At 44.1% G+C, this 17,112-nt stretch overlaps 2 long non-coding RNA genes across 3 annotated transcripts in view; one reads left to right on the top strand and one right to left on the bottom strand.

The window, feature by feature from the left end:
* LOC102167065 lies at positions 10 to 15,406 on the top strand. 2 transcript variants are annotated; one of them, XR_002343528.1, is made up of 3 exons: positions 10 to 459; positions 2,240 to 2,633; positions 8,221 to 10,299. It is a non-coding gene; the product is annotated as an uncharacterized LOC102167065 (long non-coding RNA). The 2 variants fall into 2 exon arrangements; XR_303194.3 differs by lacking the exon at positions 2,240 to 2,633 and having other exon boundaries at positions 8,221 to 15,406.
* Positions 14,822 to 17,112, bottom strand: part of LOC110260359 — a 17,796-nt gene continuing 15,505 nt past the window's right edge. Inside the window, exon 2 of the long non-coding RNA XR_002343532.1 lies at positions 14,822 to 16,802. This is a non-coding gene — a long non-coding RNA (uncharacterized LOC110260359). The remainder of the gene's footprint in view (positions 16,803 to 17,112) is intronic.

Genomic DNA, 17,112 nt, shown 5'->3' with positions numbered 1-17,112 from the left:
TTGGACTAACGCGCTCCCCCGCCAGGCCTCGGTTGGTCCTGGGCGAGCTGGGCAAAGGTCGCTCTTCCGCTTTAAATCGCGAGTGGTTGCTAGGGGCGCTCGGAGCTGAAGGCAGGTGCTGAGAGTTCGCTTTTTCGAGAATGTGTGACCACGTCCCAAGGTTGGCAACTGGGAGAACTTGTATAGAAAGTTGAGCTGACTGAACCCTTGGCTGGATAGACTCCTCGCCGACTCCCGCAATCCCCGCCAGAGCACATGGGTCCCAGTCTCTCTTCGCCCTCTACCCTCCCGGCGTTTCGCAAGATCCCTGGCTCGTCCCGCTCCGGCGCGGATTTCCTCCAGGGCTCGACGTGAGAGGTGATGGGGTGCGCTACGGTGCATTCGGGCTCGTTTGTTGAGAAAAGTTAGTGAGGTTTAGTCATTAGGAAACCCTTCAAGCTTACGCACCGCACCATCAAGGTAATTTTCCCAGCATTTCCTTCCATTCCTCTCCCCAACCCCTGCCCCCTGTACAGGTTTTCGACTTGGTGACCCAGAACTCTGAATCCTGGCTTCAAATTGTTCACTGCCTTTTTCTATTATTCATGAAGAATTAGCTGGCAATGCCATCTTTTTGTGTGTTTCTTGCTTCCCTTCCCTAAGGGTAGAAAAGCAACTTCATAGCTTCATAGCTATGAACGAATGAGTTATTTGCTCAGGAAAGCCAGTTAGGAAGTCATTTAGTGGGCAGTTTATGACTAAAAGAGAAACGCCAGCGTTCTGTTTCCGGTAATGAGACACCACTAGGCAAGGCCTCAACCTCTCCAGGCCTGTCTCTCTCAAGCGAAGTTCATAACTTGGCCCTAGATTAGGTTTGTAAATGACCAAGGCATTTCAGTGGTAGAGGAAATGTAGAAATAAGACATTTTGGATATTGATATTTATTTTTCCCATCGTTTTATTTGCTACATTCTTGAGTTCACCAGGAATTTCATTTTGTGGTTCCCTAGCCAAAAGAAGTTTGACCCTGATAAAACTGAGGAGACACTCCAAGTGGCAATCCTCAAGGATCTGTTAGATTTCTGAGAAAAGAATTATATCCTTTAGGTTTCTGGTTAGCTCATGTGGCCTTACTATTGAAAAATGTTAGTTAAGTTCACTATGCTTGCTCTTTTGAAGTTCTTTTGAAATTACTGGGGAGTTCCCGTCCTAGCTTAGGGGTTAATGAATCTGACGAGCATCCATGAGGACGCAGGTTCAACCCTTGGCCTTGCTCAGTGGGTCGGGGATCTGGCGTTGCTGTGAGCTGTGGTATAGGTTGCAGACATGGCTTGGATCCTGCATTGCTGTGGCTGTAGTGTAGGTCAGCCACTACAGCTCCAATTCGCCCCTGGCCTGGGAACCTCCATATGCCTTGGGTGCAGCCCTAAGAAGCAAAAAAATAAAAAAAATTTTAAAAAAAAGAAAGAAATTACTATGTAGGAACTCTATATATACCTACATAAACATTACCTATATACCTGTATAGGTACTCGAGCTTAATAATATTTCCTGAACATCCAGGGGTGCAAGGTGCTCTGCAGCCCATACTAGTATCAGATATGGTGGTGAATGTCTCACAAAATTACTTGAATGTAGACTTCTTCAGGTAAATGTGTTACCTGGAGAAAGGAAGCCACAGGTAGCTCTGATTGTGGCTAAGAAGAGAAATCTTGTTTTCTCCCAAAAAAGTGGATCATTATGGCATAAAAATCCAGCACCTAGTATAGTTTCTTGCCCATAATCAATTCCATTCAATAAATAATTGTTTCTTTAAAAATTGAACCAGATGTTCCTCTGAACAAAAAAAAAAAAATAATAAAGGAGCCATCGAAGACAGAAAGAAAAGAAATATGGTAAATCATAAGAGAAGGAGCTAGACTCAGAAACTGAGAAAAGTATGTAAGCTTCTTGGAGAGCGAGGCACATGTGTCCTGGAGCAAAATAAAGTGTGGCAGAATAGTCATGGTGGACTGGAGATGCTACCCAAATAAACCAGGAAGAACTGATCCCCGAACTGAATTCTTTATGTACCTGGAATTGTCTGACTTATAAATGACTGCACATGGCTAGTATGCTTCGTTGCTATAATGTTTGGGACTCCTCTGATGGGCAGCTTTGGCTGGAGGACTACTCATCACCCTAGCTTGGACTTTCTTCAAACTGTGCTGCAGTCGGAGACACCACCTACTCAGTCTTTTCTTATCCCTCTCCTTTGCAGGTGTCACAGTTTGCATACTCTCCCACCTTCCCTTGCTCCCTTCCCTTTTATCTTTCACAGATAGTTCCCCTAAGAAATATCTTGCATGTCGTTATGGGATGAATTGTGTCCTCCCGAAAATTCACATGTTGAAGCCTTAAGTCCAGAATACCTCAGGATGTGACTGTATGTGGAGATGAGTCCTTTAAGGACGCAGTAAAGTTACAGTGAACACTAATCCAACTTGACTGACGTGCTTAGAAGAAGAAGAAATTTGGACACACAAGGAGACACCAGGGACATGTGCACAAAGAAAGGGCCACACGAGGACACTGCGAGAAGGTGGCCACCTGCAAGCCAAGAACAGAGGCCCCAGAAGAAACCAAACCTCTTGACACCTAGCATCTCCAGAGCTGTGAGAAATGATTTCTATTGTTTAAACCACCCAGTTTGTGGTATTTTGTTAGGGCAGTCCTAGCGAATAATACCTATGTCAAATCCCGCACTGGCACTGCTTTTCAGAGGACCCAAACTAGTGCAAGTGGTGTCAGGAGAGGTCTAAGAAAACATAATAAATTGAGCTTTCGGGACTGGCACACTCACTACCTCATAAGCAAAGACGACGCTATCCTGAGTAGTACAGGGGCATGAGTAGTTCTAGCACAAGATGGTGAGCCAGTTGCTAAGTGACCTGGGAAAACATCCCAGTGGTGGAGAAAGCCCTTGCAGGTACACTTGGGCATGTGAAATATGAAGGAACATGCCTACAAAAATAGTGCCGCTAGCTGGTTACTGCTAAGTTGTATTGACTCTGAAGAGGGATAAGGAGAAAGCAAGGGTTCTCCCCTTGTTCATGGCTAAGTGTGAGAGACAGAGGGCCTCTTTAGTAGCTTACAAAGAAGCTTTTATCTCCCTACAGTGGAAGAGCTGACACAATTAAGCCACAGACGCAGGGTGGCTGACCCTCTATCATGATAGAGGCACAGAGCTCCAGAGACATTTAAATCTGCACCCAAAGCAGGTCAGAACTCTGGTTGAGAAAACCTGAAATCCTGAAACCAGGGACAGAACATCTGGATGACATCTGTAAGGGTGTTAGCTCTGCAAACCCTCATGAACTTTCCAGGTTGGCGGAGGTGGTTCACCTTTACGCAGCTGTAGGAAGAACTAGTACTTCCTACATTCTGAAAGACACTGCAGAGCCACTGCCCCACAAGCCAGTATAGAAGCTGTCCCTACCTCCTCTCCTGGATGCCAGGCCAGTAACTATGGAGTTAAAACCTAGCAAAACCCAGCTGAGAACATGATGGGCCTGTTAAAGGAGGAAAGATTATATACAAAGAGCTGTAAGAATTAGCATATACAGACCGAAGCCAGGGAAGCATCCTGCAATTGAATTTTGAGATTGCTTCAGCTGGAATATGAGACTAATCAGGAATTCACTGAATTGAGAGCACTTTTTTTTTTTTTTTTTTTTTTTTTTTTTTTGGCTTTTTAGAGCCGCACCCGTGGTACATGAAGGTTCCCAGGCTAGGGGTCTAATTGGAGCTGTAGCTGCCGCCCTAAGCCACAGCCACAGCAATGCAGAATCTGAGCCATGTCTGCAGCCTACACCACAGCTCACGGCAACGCCGGATCCTTGACCCACTGAGCGAGGCCAGGGGTCGAACCCGCAACCTCATGGTTCCTAGTCGGATTTGTTTCCGCTGAGCCACCACAGGAACTCCAGGAGCACTTTCTTGAGGCATAGGATTTAATGTCCTGGCAAGAACTCTTGGGAATGAAAAAAACTCTCAGCTAGGGGGCATTTAGAAACCTAGAGAAAGTGATGGCCAGTGCTGAGTAAAGTAGAAATGTCTCTGTTGCCCTGGCATGTGTTAGAAGAATGAATAAAAAGACAGGGCAGTGGGCATTCAGGAATAGGTGAGTGAAGCCAGAAGACCCCTCAGAAGATCATATTCCGCAGGAAGGCCCCCAAAACATGCCGTTCACTGAGGCCATTAGAAATTCTCTGGTGAGGGGCCACAGCATCACCAAGAAGCTCTCTGCAGCCAGGGCTGACAAGAGAAACAGTCACAGAGCTGGGGCTCATTAGTAACTATGGGAAAGATATTGCCCTTCCCCCTAAGTAATAGAGACCAGATGGAGGCAGTCACCAGAAGCCAGGAGGCCACAATTATAAATACCAGCAACATCTAACAAGAGTGGCAGCCAAGGGGGCTTGACCCACAGGGACTTGTGGCGATGAATACAGAACTTGGCACCTCTGGGGCAAGGTAAACCTCTACTACAACCAAGAAAAGCCAAAATGGAGAATCAGGAGCCTAAGGATGCCCACCCCCACCCCAAAATCATTATCCTTTGTTCAGTGTCCAGATCCAAGCCACTCTTAAGATCTGAAACCCATTGGTGTAAGAGGTGGCAGATCCTGCAGCACTGCAGCAAGTATACATGTAGTGGTTCTCCAGTCCTTCCCCAAAGAGATCTATGGCCATTGACTTTGATGACCATATACACTGAGGAAGAGAGAGAGCCAGAAAATTGAGGATGCTGGACTCAGAGTCTGAATTGACATCAGTATCCTGAGACCTAAAGCATTGTCATGGCCCCTATTAGAGCAGGGTCTAATGAGGGCCTTGTAGTAAATGGGGTCCTTTCTAAAGTCCAGAATGCAGTGGGTTCCTTGTATCTGTGGGCCCACCCAATGGTCATTTCTTTAGTTCCTGAGTGTGTAGTTTGAGTTGATACATTTGGGAGTTGGAGTAATACCCACATTAAATCCTTGACCTGTGTGAAGTAAGAATTATCATAGTGGGGAAGGCCAAGTGTAAATGCCTGAAAATGACCTTCCACCCCTGGCTAACATAGTCTGTTTAAAAAATCAATATCCCATACCAGGGGCATGATGGAAATTAGTGCCACCATTAAAGACCTAATGAACGTGGGTGGAGGGAGGATGGTGCTTATCATATCTCCATTTGATTAGCCTGTCTGGCCCCTGCAGAAACTAGATGGATCCTGGAGAATGGATGTAAACTTTAGCAAGTAACAGCCCTAATCCCACCTGCTGTGCTGGGCGTAGTATTGTTGCTAGAGCAGATTAATAAGGCATCGGAACATGGCATGTGGCCAGTGATTTGTTGAATGAATTATTTTCCATTCTGATTAGAAAAGAGCATCAGAAATGGCTTAGTATATGTGAGACAGATAACAATATTCATTTACAGTTTTGCTGTAAGGATAGGTTAACTCTGCTCTTTGTCATCATATAGTCTGGAGAGATCTGTACCTCCTGGACGTCTCAGAGAATATCACATTGGCCCATTACATAAATGTTAGTGGTCAGACAGCAGAAGCAAGAGGTGGCTAGTATGCTGGAGGCATTGGTAAGACCTATGCTCCAGAGAGTAGAAAAACGCTAAAAGTTTCGCAGATTTGCCACTTCAGTGAAGTCGCTGGTCAGGAGTGTGACAATATATCCTTCCAAGTAAAGGACAGATTTGCATCTGGCATTCCCTACCACAAAGAAGAATGTATGTACCAGGCTTGGTTGTCTCTCTCTGTTTTGGAGCAAATACATCCACACCTAGGAATACTGGTTTTTTGTTTGTTTGTCTTTTTATAGCTGCATCTGCAGCATATGGAGGTTCCCAGGCTAGGGGTCGAATTGGCACTGTAGCTGCCAGCCTACACCACAGCCACAGCAATGCAGGGTCTGAGCTGTGTCTGCGACCTACACCACGACTCACTGCAACGCCAGATCCTCAACCCACTGAGCGAGGCCAGGAATCGAACCCACATGCTCAAGGATACTAATCAGGTTCATTAACCACTGAGCCAGGACTCGAACTCCTAGGAATACTGTTTTAACTCAGTACATCAGGTGACATTGAAGATTTCCAGCTTTAGGGCCCAGAATAGGAAAAGGGCTCTTCAGAAGGTCCAGGCAGCTGTACAAGCATCCCTGCCTCTTTGGCCGTATGTTCCAGTAGACTCTTGCACTAGAGGTGTCAAGAGTGGGGAAAGATGCAGTTTGGAGCTTGTGATGGTTGATTTTATGTCAACTTGACTGAGCTGTGGAGTACCCAGATATTTTATCAGACATTATCCTGATTGTGTCTGAGGGTGGTGGGGGTGGTGTTTCCGGATGTGATTGGATGGGTAGAATGAGTAGAGCAGATTGCCCTCCCTGATGTGAGTGAGCCTCATCCAATCAGTTGAAGACCTGAATAGAACAGAACTGCTGAGTAAAAGCCTACCTGACTGCATAGCTAGGATGGTCTTTTCTAGCTTTCAGATTTGTACTGAAATATCCGTTAGTTCTTCTTGGATCTTGAGCCTGCCAGCTTTCAGACTAGAACTTACACGATCAGCTCTCCTGGTTCTCAGGCCTGTGAACTCAGAATGGAATGAAACATGAGTTTGCCTAAGCCTCCAGCTTGCAGATTTAAATTGTGTTCCAGATATAGGGATATTAAAGACAATGCTGATAAGATCTCAGGTAGAAATGAGGAACATGTTATTGGAAACTAGAGGAAAGGCGATACCTGTTATAAAATAGTGAAGAACGTGGCTGAACTGTGTCCTAGTGTTTCGTGAAAGGTAGAATTTGAATGTTAAAGTTGGGTATGGGGCTTGGTTTCACCTGATTGCTTGTAGTGAAATGAGAAAGGAGAGAGGTGAATTAAAGAAAGAATTGTTAAACAAAGAACAAGAATTTGATGATTTAGAAGATTCTCAGCCCAAGAGTTCCCATTGTGGCTCAGTGGGTTAAGAACCCAACTAGTATCCATGAGGATGAGGGTTCGATCCCTGGTCTCACTCAGTGGATTAAGGGTGTGGCATTGCCATGAGCTGCATCTGTGTAGGCTACAAATGCTGCTCAGAACTGGTGTTGCTGTAGCTGTGATTTGACCCCTAGCCCAGAAACTTCCATATGACACAGGTACAACCCTAAAAAGAAGGAGAATATTCTCAGCCTATACATATTGCAGAGAATGAGGAAGCATGTTCTAATGAGAACACCAGTGGCACTACTAGATTATCACTTAATACAAAGTTTATGCGATTACATGAGCAGAATCACTGCCAGTTTGAAGGGGAAGGAGATACAGCAAAAGGAAGGATGGCTATTGGATTTATTGACTTGGACAGGATGGAGTGATAGGGCCACTGCCTCAGTTATGATGTGTAGAAGGCCTCTGCCTGAAACTTTGCAAGTGGGACCACCCAGCAAAGCCCCAGGGATGATGCTGCCACCCTACTGGACCTGGACGGCAGAGCACTGAACCAGAGAATTATTTTCTTTCTTTTTTTTTTTTTTTTTTTTTTTTTTTGGTCTTTTTGCCATTTCTTGGGCCACTCCCACGGCATATGGAGGTTCTCAGGCTAGGGGTCTAATCAGAGCTGCAGCCACCGGCCCATGCCAGAGCCACAGCAATGTAGGATCCAAGCCGCGTCTGCAGCCTACACCACAGCTCACAGCAACGCCGGATCATCAACCCACTGAGCAAGGGCAGGGACTGAACCTGCAACCTCATGGTTCCTAGTCGGATTCGTTAACCACTGCGCCACGACGGGAACTCCCAGAGAATTATTTTCAAACCTTAAGACCTAATGGAATTTCCTTGCTAAAATTTAAACTTGTTTAGGACCCATCACCCCTTCCTTCTTTGCTGTTTCTCCCGTTTAGAATGGAAATGTCTAACTCATGTCTGTCCCACTACTCTATTTGGGAAGCACATACCTTGTCTGATTTTCAGATTCACAGCTGGAAAGGAATTTATCTTAGGATGAATCATACCTTGAGTTTCACTATATCTGATTTAGATGATATTCAGATAAGACTTTGATCTCATCTAAATATCAGAGTTGATGCTCAAATGAGTTAAGACATTGGGATGGAATGGATGTGTTTGACATGCACGAATGATGTGAATTTTAGGGGACCAGAGTTGGAATGTTATGGACTAAATATGTATCCTCCCTTTGGTATGTTGCAGCCCTAACTCCAAAGTGATGATGAAGAAGAGACACCAGAGAGTGCTCTCCCCTACCTGCCCCCTACCCGACAAGGACAGGGTGAGAACGAGAAGGTGGCTATCTGCAAATCAGGAAAAGGGATCTCACCAGAACCTGAATGTACGGGTACTCTGATCTCAGACTTCTAGCCCCTAGAACTGCGAAGTAAGTGTCTGTGGTTTAAGCCACCCAGTCTATGGCATTTAGTTATAGTGGCCCAAGCTAGGACAGACCTTATGGTAAGCCCCAGAGGAAAAATCACAGTGAGGTCCCTGGGACTGGAGCAAAGCCATTGCACCTGCAGCAGAGAAGTATATACATTTGAAGAACCAGCTACTGGTTAAAAAAAAAAAAAAAAAAAGAACCGGCTACTGGTGTGATACTGGGCCTTGGTAGAGAATAAACGCTTAACCATGGGACGCCAAGTAAGCATGTGTTCAGAACTGCCTCTCATGGCCCGGATTCTTTTGGTTCCAAGGACCCAGCAGCATCTATTGTAAGATGGAAATGGTACCTCTGAGATGGAGCTCAGGCACAGTTGAGGTACTTGTAAGTTGTATGACCAGGTAGTCCAGACCCCCGTGTCACCCCCCGCTGCTGCAGCACTACCATGACCAGCTGAAGGAAGAAGGGTAAATCCTGAGTTTGGTTTGTGGATGAGTCAGCTTAGTATGTGGGTGTAAGCCAAAATTAGACAGTGACGGCCTTATAGCCACATTCTTGAGAGGCTTTGAAAAACAGCGGAAAGGAAAAAATCTTCTTAATGAGTAGAGTTACAAGCATTGTCCCTGGTCATCTACTTTGTGTATAAGGAGAAGCAGACTGAACTAAGAATATGTATAAATATAGATTCTTGGGCAGGGGTCAATGGCCTAGCCCCCTGGTAGGACACCCGGAAGGAAAAGGACTGGAAGATCAAAGACAGGAAACTCTGGGGTAGAGTCTTAAGGGTGAATATACAGGAGTGGGCATGAAATGTGAAGATTTTTGTATCATGTTTTTGTACCCACCAGGGAGGAAGTACTAAACAATGAAGTAGTCAGAATGACTCGTCTAATTGGGTCAACAGGCTCAAGCACTGGCTACTTGGAACCAGCCTAATGGGCACTGTAGAGGGTTATATTGTATCCCCCCCCAAAGTTTATATGTTCAATTTCTAATCTCCAGTACCGCAAAATGTGCCCTTATTTGTAAATAGGGTTGTTGCAGATGTAATTAGTTATGGTGACATCATACCAGAGTAGGCGGGCCCCTAATCCAGTGTAACTAGCCTCCTAATAAGTAGAAGGCCGTGTGAAGACAGAGATACATGGAGGGAAGGCCATGCGAAGATAAGAACAGAGACTAGGCCCATGTAGGAGAAGCCAAGGAATGCAAAGATTGCCAGCAAACCACCAAAAGCTGGGAGAGAGGCATAGAACAAGTTTTCCCTCACAGGCCTGAGAAGGAACTAAGCCTGCTAACACCTTGATCTCAGACTTCTAGCCTCTAGAACTGTGAGACAATAAGTTTCTGTTCTTTAAATCACCAAATTTATGGTACCTTGTGAAGACAATTCTAAGAAACTAATACAGGCACTATAAATGGAGCGGCCACAGTGGCAGAGATAGAGGCTATGGATAGATCCCAAAAGCATGGACTCCAGCTTTTTAAGGCTGATCTAGCTACTGATGCCTAAATGTCCAGCATGTCAGCAATAGAGACTGCGGCTGAGTCCCATTATGGAACTATTACTCAAGGAGACAAATGGCTACTTGGTGACAAGTTGATGACATTGGGTCTCTTCCATCCCGGAGGGGCCCCTGTTGCATTCTCACAGTAATAGGTAACTAATTCTGGGTATGGGTTTTCCTTTCTACCAACAGATCCCCAGCTCACAGTACAGTACTGGGGCCTGTGGAATGTCTGATCCGCAGGTGTAGAACCCTGCATAACCAAGAATTCAACTGGGACAACAGCTTTAGAGTAAAAGAGGGAGAGAGTGGACCTGTGACCTCATACCACACCAACCAGAAAAGGCTGACCTCAAAAAGAGCTAGAATAGTTTTCTAAAGGTTCAAGTGAAATACCATTCAGAGACAACTCTGAAAAAACTGGGTACTATCATTCAGGATATGTTATACAAATTAAATCAGAGGACATTTGGAAGCCAATAGGAAAAATAGATGAGTCCACTAACAAAGGAGTGAATGCAGGAATAGCTCCATTTACCTTCACTACCAATGACCCACCAGAGGATCTTGTGCTCCTTAGACCCACAAAGCTGTGATCTGTGCCAGATACTGCTCCCCAGAGGGATTGCACTCCCTGTGTTAAGGGGCACAGCAAAGATCCCAGCAGCTATGACTGCTGCTGAGGCACTTTAGACTCATTATTCTGGGGGCCAGTAGGTGAAAACTCACCATCATGACAAGGATAACTGAGCCTAATGGGTAGGAGAAGGTAGCACTGCCTTTTACAGAATCCATGTGACTCACTTGGGTGTCTCCTGATACTCTCTTGCCCCATTGCAACTATGAACATATGCAGTGACTCTGACCTGAGAAGTGTTTGGTTACCAGCAGCTCAGTTCCCGCAGGAATAAAGGTCTGGCTAATACTATCACATAAGACCTCAAGATCTGCTAAGATGATAAGTGAGGGTGTGGGGAATTTAGACGGAATAGTAGAAAAGGGAGAAAATGAATATCAATTGTGGCCTCCAGACCAGGTGCTGTAGTTCATTCTACTTATCTTTCTCTTTTTTTTTTTTTTTGGTCTTTTTAGGGCCATATCCACAGCATATGGAGGTTCCCAGGCTAGAGGTTGAATCCAAGCTGTAGCTGCTGGCCTACCCTACAGCCACAGCAACACCAGATCCAAGCTGTGTCTGTGACCTACACCACAGATCATGGCAACACCAGATCCTTAACCCATAGAGTGAGGCTAGGGATCGAACCTGCGTCCTCATGGATGCTAGTCAGATTCATTTCCACTGAACCACGACAGAACTCCTCATTCCACTAATCTTTCTTTTCTAAGTTTCTTTTTAGGAGGAGAGGCCCATGAAAGAGCTTCTTCCCAAACTGGTAGATCTGTGAGGCAAAGGAGTGGACTGCAGTGTTTCTAAAAATGGGCCACTGGATTTCCTGCTGTGCAGAGTGTAGTCAGTTGATGGCTCCAGTTACTGAGGCCACACTTCCCACACCATATTCCTAACTAATGACTGAGCATGCAGAGTAATAACGCAGCTCATTCCTTCAAGACTTGGGGCTCCCCCAATGGACCACTTTGGCTAGAGGGAGCTATTCTTCAGATTCAGAGTTCAGAGGGAAATTTAAAGACAGGAGATTTATGCAAAGAAAACTTTTATAGAAATTAAAGATAAAATCAGAAATTGATGAATCAGAAAGCAGAAAAACGAGAGAAAATCAACAAAGCCAAAATTTTAGTAACATTCAGAAAGATTAAAAAGAAAATCAACTCTTAGCAAGACTGCTCAAGGAAAACTTTAAGAAAACACATTACCAATATCAGCAATAAAAAGGACATCTCTGGGAGTTTGGGCCTAGCGGTTAAAGATCCAGTGTTGTCACTGCGTGGCTTGGGTTCGATCCCTGGCTTAGGAACTTCCACATGCCTCGGCATGGCCAAAAAAAAGAGGACATCACCACAGGTCCTATAGACATTAAAAATATAAGAAAATATCAGGGGATACAACTTTATACCAATAAAATTGGCAACCTAGATGAAGTGAAAAATTTTATTGAAAAATAAAGCTTGAAACTGAAATAATAATAATTCTGTATTTTAAAGGAATTGAATTCATAATTTAAAACTTTTCTACAAAGAAAACTCCAGATGGCTTCACTGGTGAATTCTCTCCAACATATATATTTCTTTTAGAAAGGCATAAAAGGCGTATTCACACTTTCTGATGCTTATATATCACGCACTCTATTTGTGCGTTAACTTCCCCCTGCTCCATGCCTCATTCATTTAGCACATTACGTTAGGAGTCGTAGATAAAAAGATGAATAACGTTTTTGGCAGCAGGAGCTTTCAGATTGGTGGAAGAAGCAGCCATGTAATGTAAATGCCATGAAATAGGTGCTAATAAAGATTTTTATAAAGTACTGTGAGAGATGGGTGTAATCCAGGGAAGGAAAGGCTTTACAGACAGGAGAAGTGAAACAGTGTGCCATGTGCTGTAGGCATAAAAATAACTGGGAAACAGAGAACATCCTTTCCCGGTCTTCCTTCCTGGATCTTCTCCCCTTCTCCCCTCACATTTTCAGTACCTCAGGGTTCTTCCTTGACTTCTGTTTTTCAGTCTCCTCCATTTCAAACACTCTCACATTCATCCCTTTCAGATATAACTTAATCATTCCAAAATATGTTATCTCCAGCCTCCAGCTCTCTCTTGAGCTCCAGGCCTAAGTATTTAAATATCCAGAGAACTCCCCTACTCAAGCGCTTTGTTTCACTCTTGTTCTCCTCTCTCCCCTGCATCACCAGTCTTCTCTCCCTTCTTGGAAGAGCCCTCCCTTGATGGCATGTGCCTCTTCAGCTACTACTATACTACTTTTCTTCTCCCCTTTATATCATCATCTCCCTTTCTTTCTACTGTATCTTAACCTTTTATGATACTTAAAAACCTTTCATGGGTCTTTTATCCCCAATATTCTGCTGAGATGTCCCTTATCAAGGTCATCAATAACCATCATGTCGCCAAATCCAGTTCTCAACTCCTTTGACCTAACGGCAGCATTGAAGCCGTTGCTCATGTCCTCCTCTTGAAAGACTTCTACCTGGCTTCACCCGCTGCTGATTTCCTTCTCACCTCACTGGATGCTCCTTCTTAGTCTCTTGGTCGGATCTTCTCTCTCATCACAGCCATTAAGTATTAGAGTATTCTGTTGTTCCATCCTTGGGCTTCTGCTCAGTTTTTACTTACAATCATCTTAGAACTCTTAACCAGTTCTAGCATCTTAAATGCCATTGTATAATTCCAAAAATGTATATCTATATACTTGACCCCGCCCCTGAACTCCAGACTCATATCTCCAGTAGCTACTCTCATTGGATGTCTAACAGTATTCCAAACTAAACATGTCTAAAAGCAAACTCTATCAAACCTAATTCCCTTCAGTCTTCTCCATCTCATAAATGGCTCTATGATTCAGTCTGTTGCTCAGGCCAGAAGTGTTGGAGTCATTGTCAACGTCTCTCTTTTTCTGTTACCCTCATTCAGTCCATTAGCACATTGCATCAGCTCTGCCTTCAAAATGTATCTCAAGTCTGGGAGTTCCTGCTGTGACACAGTGGGTTAAGAATCTGACTGCGTGGCCCTGGTTGCTGCGGCGGCACAGGCTCAACCCCTGGCCCAGCGCATTGGATTAAAGGGTCTGGCATTGCCACATCTGTGGCATAGGTCACAGCTGTGCCTCCAATTCGATCCCTGATGGATATATATCAAGTATATATATGCTTGATATATATATCAAGTCTGATCAGTTCTCACCAACTTCTCTCACCTAGACCCCTTCTTCCTAACTGGCTGCCCAGCTTTTACACTTCCCCCACTACAGTCTTTGGGGAGTGATCTTCTACAGTGTAAGTGAGGACATACCACTCCTGTGTTCAAAAACCCTCCAATGATTCACATCACACTTAAGATAAAACCCAGAGTTTTCCCCCATGGTCTACGAAGACTTGTGATCTGGCGTCTTGCTCTACTCTGACCTTAGCTTCTTCCATTCTTCCCCTCCTTTAGTCTGTGCTTCTATCACGCTAGTCTCCTTGTCATTCCTGAAACATATGACAAGCACATTCCCTGCACTGGACATCTGCACTTCCTCTTGACTCTGTCTGGACTACTCTTTCTCCAGGTATTCACGCGGCTCATTTCCTCTCTGTTCAGAGGGTACCCCTTCATGGGTACCACTTCATCTAAAATAACTTTCTCCTTTATTTGCTGTGATTTTACTCTGCTCTATTTTCTTTCATAGCTTGTAGCATTACAGAGATCATATCGTGTGTGCATTTGTTTGTTGGAAATGTGTTATCTGCTTTCCACAGTAGAATGTGAACTCCACAGGGGCAAGGAATTCATCTGTTTTGTTCAGTCACCAAATCCTATCAGTTCTACCCCTTAAAATATTTTCAGTCCATCTTCGTCTCCGTTATCACTACCTTTGCCTTAATTCAGTTGCCATCATCACTTGCTAGGACTATTATTGTATTCTCCTACTTGACTATCTGCCTTCACCTTCTATTGAGACCTTTCTCTCACATGACTACCAATTCGATAGCACTATAGTTAATATGTATTCATGTCTCTCCTACATAGAATCCTTTATAGGGTACACGCCCTTTGCATATTGGGTTAAGTTCAAGCCCCTCAGCACAGCATCCAAGTCATCTCCTGCCACCTTTACTTTTACTCTCCAGCAGCACCAAACTGCTTAAATAGCCTCATGTCCTTGCCTCTGTTCTTGGGACATACTGGTTCTTCTATTTAGATGCCCTTTCCTGACTCAGAGATAGATAAATATTTCTTCCTTTGGCTGTACTTCCATTGCATTCATTATACTGCGATGGATTTTTTTTTTTTCTTACATGTAGGTCTCTTATTACAATGATCTCTTGGGGGGAGAGAGTTCTATCTTGTTGAGGTTGCAGCTCCTGTCACACAGTAATGGGTAGATGGAGATGGGAGTAGGGCGTGGAGAATGTTCAAAGTAGAAAGGACTGCGTGTGTAATCACTCTGAAGCATGAGGGGGCTCAGCATCTTCAGAAAAGAGAGAAGGACTGTGTGACTGATCTAGTAAGGGGGAGAGTGGCGGGAGGCAAACTGGAAAGACTCTGGGAACCAGATCATGCAAGGCCCTTGTCGAACATGCAAAAGATGTTGAATTGTGAGAAAATGAGAAATGGAAAGTCTCAAAAAAGCTTTAAGGAGAAAAAGATGAAGTTTGCATAAAAAAAAAAAATCACTTTGCTTGCTTTGTAAACAGTAGATTGAAAGATGTCAAGAATGACCAGTGAGGGACCTGCTGGGCACTATTGTAATAGTCCAGGCAGAAAGAGATGATGCCTTGGCCTGGGCTTTAGCTGTGGGGATGGTGAGAAGTAAATAGATTCAAGTTATATCTTGGAGATAAACTGGATCAGGTTTAGTGATAGAATAAATGAGGGCGTGAGGAAGGTAGATAACATAACTGCTGAAATGCAGCTGATTTGCCAGAGGAGGGTCAAAGAAGAAGTAGCTAAGTTTCGAGAAGTTAAGTTTGAGATGCTTGAGTACGAGACATGTAAAGGGATGTGCCAAAAAGGCAGTTGAATATGGAGGTATGAATTTCAGAAGTGTAACTGAGCTGGAAAAAAAACTGTCATGAGTACACAGACTGTGTATAAATCATAAGAGAACCTAAGGAGAGATCACAGTATAAAGAGAAGATTATGGAGGATGCATAATTGAGAAGAAATTCATTGGATTGGAGGAAATGAGGCAGGAAACTGAGAGGGCCACATGGACTTTATAACTGCCCAGGGGGTGGCAGAAGTTGACAGGAAACTTGGATCCCGCATTGCTGTGCCTGTGGTGTAAGCCAGCAGCTACAGCTCCAATTCGACTCCTAGCCTGGGAACCTCCCTATGCCAGGGGTGAGGCCTGAAAAAAAAAAAAAAAAAGAAAGAAAGAAAAAGGAAAGCAACAGGCAAAAAAAAAAAAAAAAAAAAAAGAACTAAGAGGCTACACTAGATTCAGGTGAGAGGTGAGGAGGGATTGAATTAATGCAGAGGTAGAGGGAACAGAAAGGAGGGGCAGCTTGAGGAAACAGCTCTAACATGCTGGAGATTGAGTTCAGTCTCAGTGGCCAGTGATCCAATCAATCATACCTTCCTAATGGAATCCCAGTAAAATTTCTGGACACTGAGGCTCAGAGGTGTTCCAAGTTGGGGAACACAGATGTGCTGGGGAGATGACATGTCCTTGCTGCACAGATAGAAAACATGGAAGCTCTGTGTTCAAGACCCTCCCAGAATTCACCCGTGTGTCTCTTGCCTGGCCCTGATTGTATCCTCTAAATAAAACTGTAATTGTAAGTGTGCGCTTTCTTGAGTTGTGTGAGTCATTCTTGTGAATTACTGAACTGAGGGAATCATGGGAGCCCCTGAATTTGCCAATTGGTCAGAAGTGTGGCTAGGGACCCTTAAAGTGTGGTTGGCACCTGAAGTAAGGGCAGTCTTGCTGAGGACTGTGCCCTTAAACTTGTGGAGTCTGACACTAATTCCAGGTGGTTAGCAGCAGAATCGTATTTAGTTGGGGTTTGTGTTAGGATTACGGGTAACAAAACAGAGAATCCTACTCAAACTGACTGAAAAGTAAATGAAATTTATTAGTGAACATTGCTAAAAAGTCCACAAATGGCTTCAGGCATAGCTTGATCCAGCAATCCAAATAATGTGACCAGGACCTGTATTTTCTCTTCTAGTTTTTCTTAAGACTGGCTTCATTCTCAGCAAACTCTCCCTTCCTGGTGCAGGATGGCTGCCAGTAAGTAGTTGCTGAAGCTTTGTGCTTCGATTGAGAGAGGGAGAGAGATTCTTATTCATTCAAATAGATGTTCAAGAATTGAGTATAATTAGCCTAAATTAGGTCATATTCCCATCCTTGAATGAATTATTATGACCAGCATATTACCATAAGTCAATCAGAACCTACTTCTACAACCAGAGGTAGGAGTTATTTTACCTAAACCATTTGGCCATAAACGGCTTGCCTTAAGCAAAATCTGGATCCTGCTGTTGGAAAAATGGGTAAATGAATACTGTGAAAGCAATCAGTAACGTAATGGTGTTGATATTTATTTAATTTTATTTCATTGACT

The sequence above is a fragment of the Sus scrofa genome, chromosome 4 (genome assembly GCF_000003025.6).
Source record: "Sus scrofa isolate TJ Tabasco breed Duroc chromosome 4, Sscrofa11.1, whole genome shotgun sequence".
Classification (NCBI taxonomy): domain Eukaryota; kingdom Metazoa; phylum Chordata; class Mammalia; order Artiodactyla; family Suidae; genus Sus; species Sus scrofa.
Note: the sequence above shows the minus strand (reverse complement) of the source record. Positions and strands in the feature narration are given on the sequence as shown.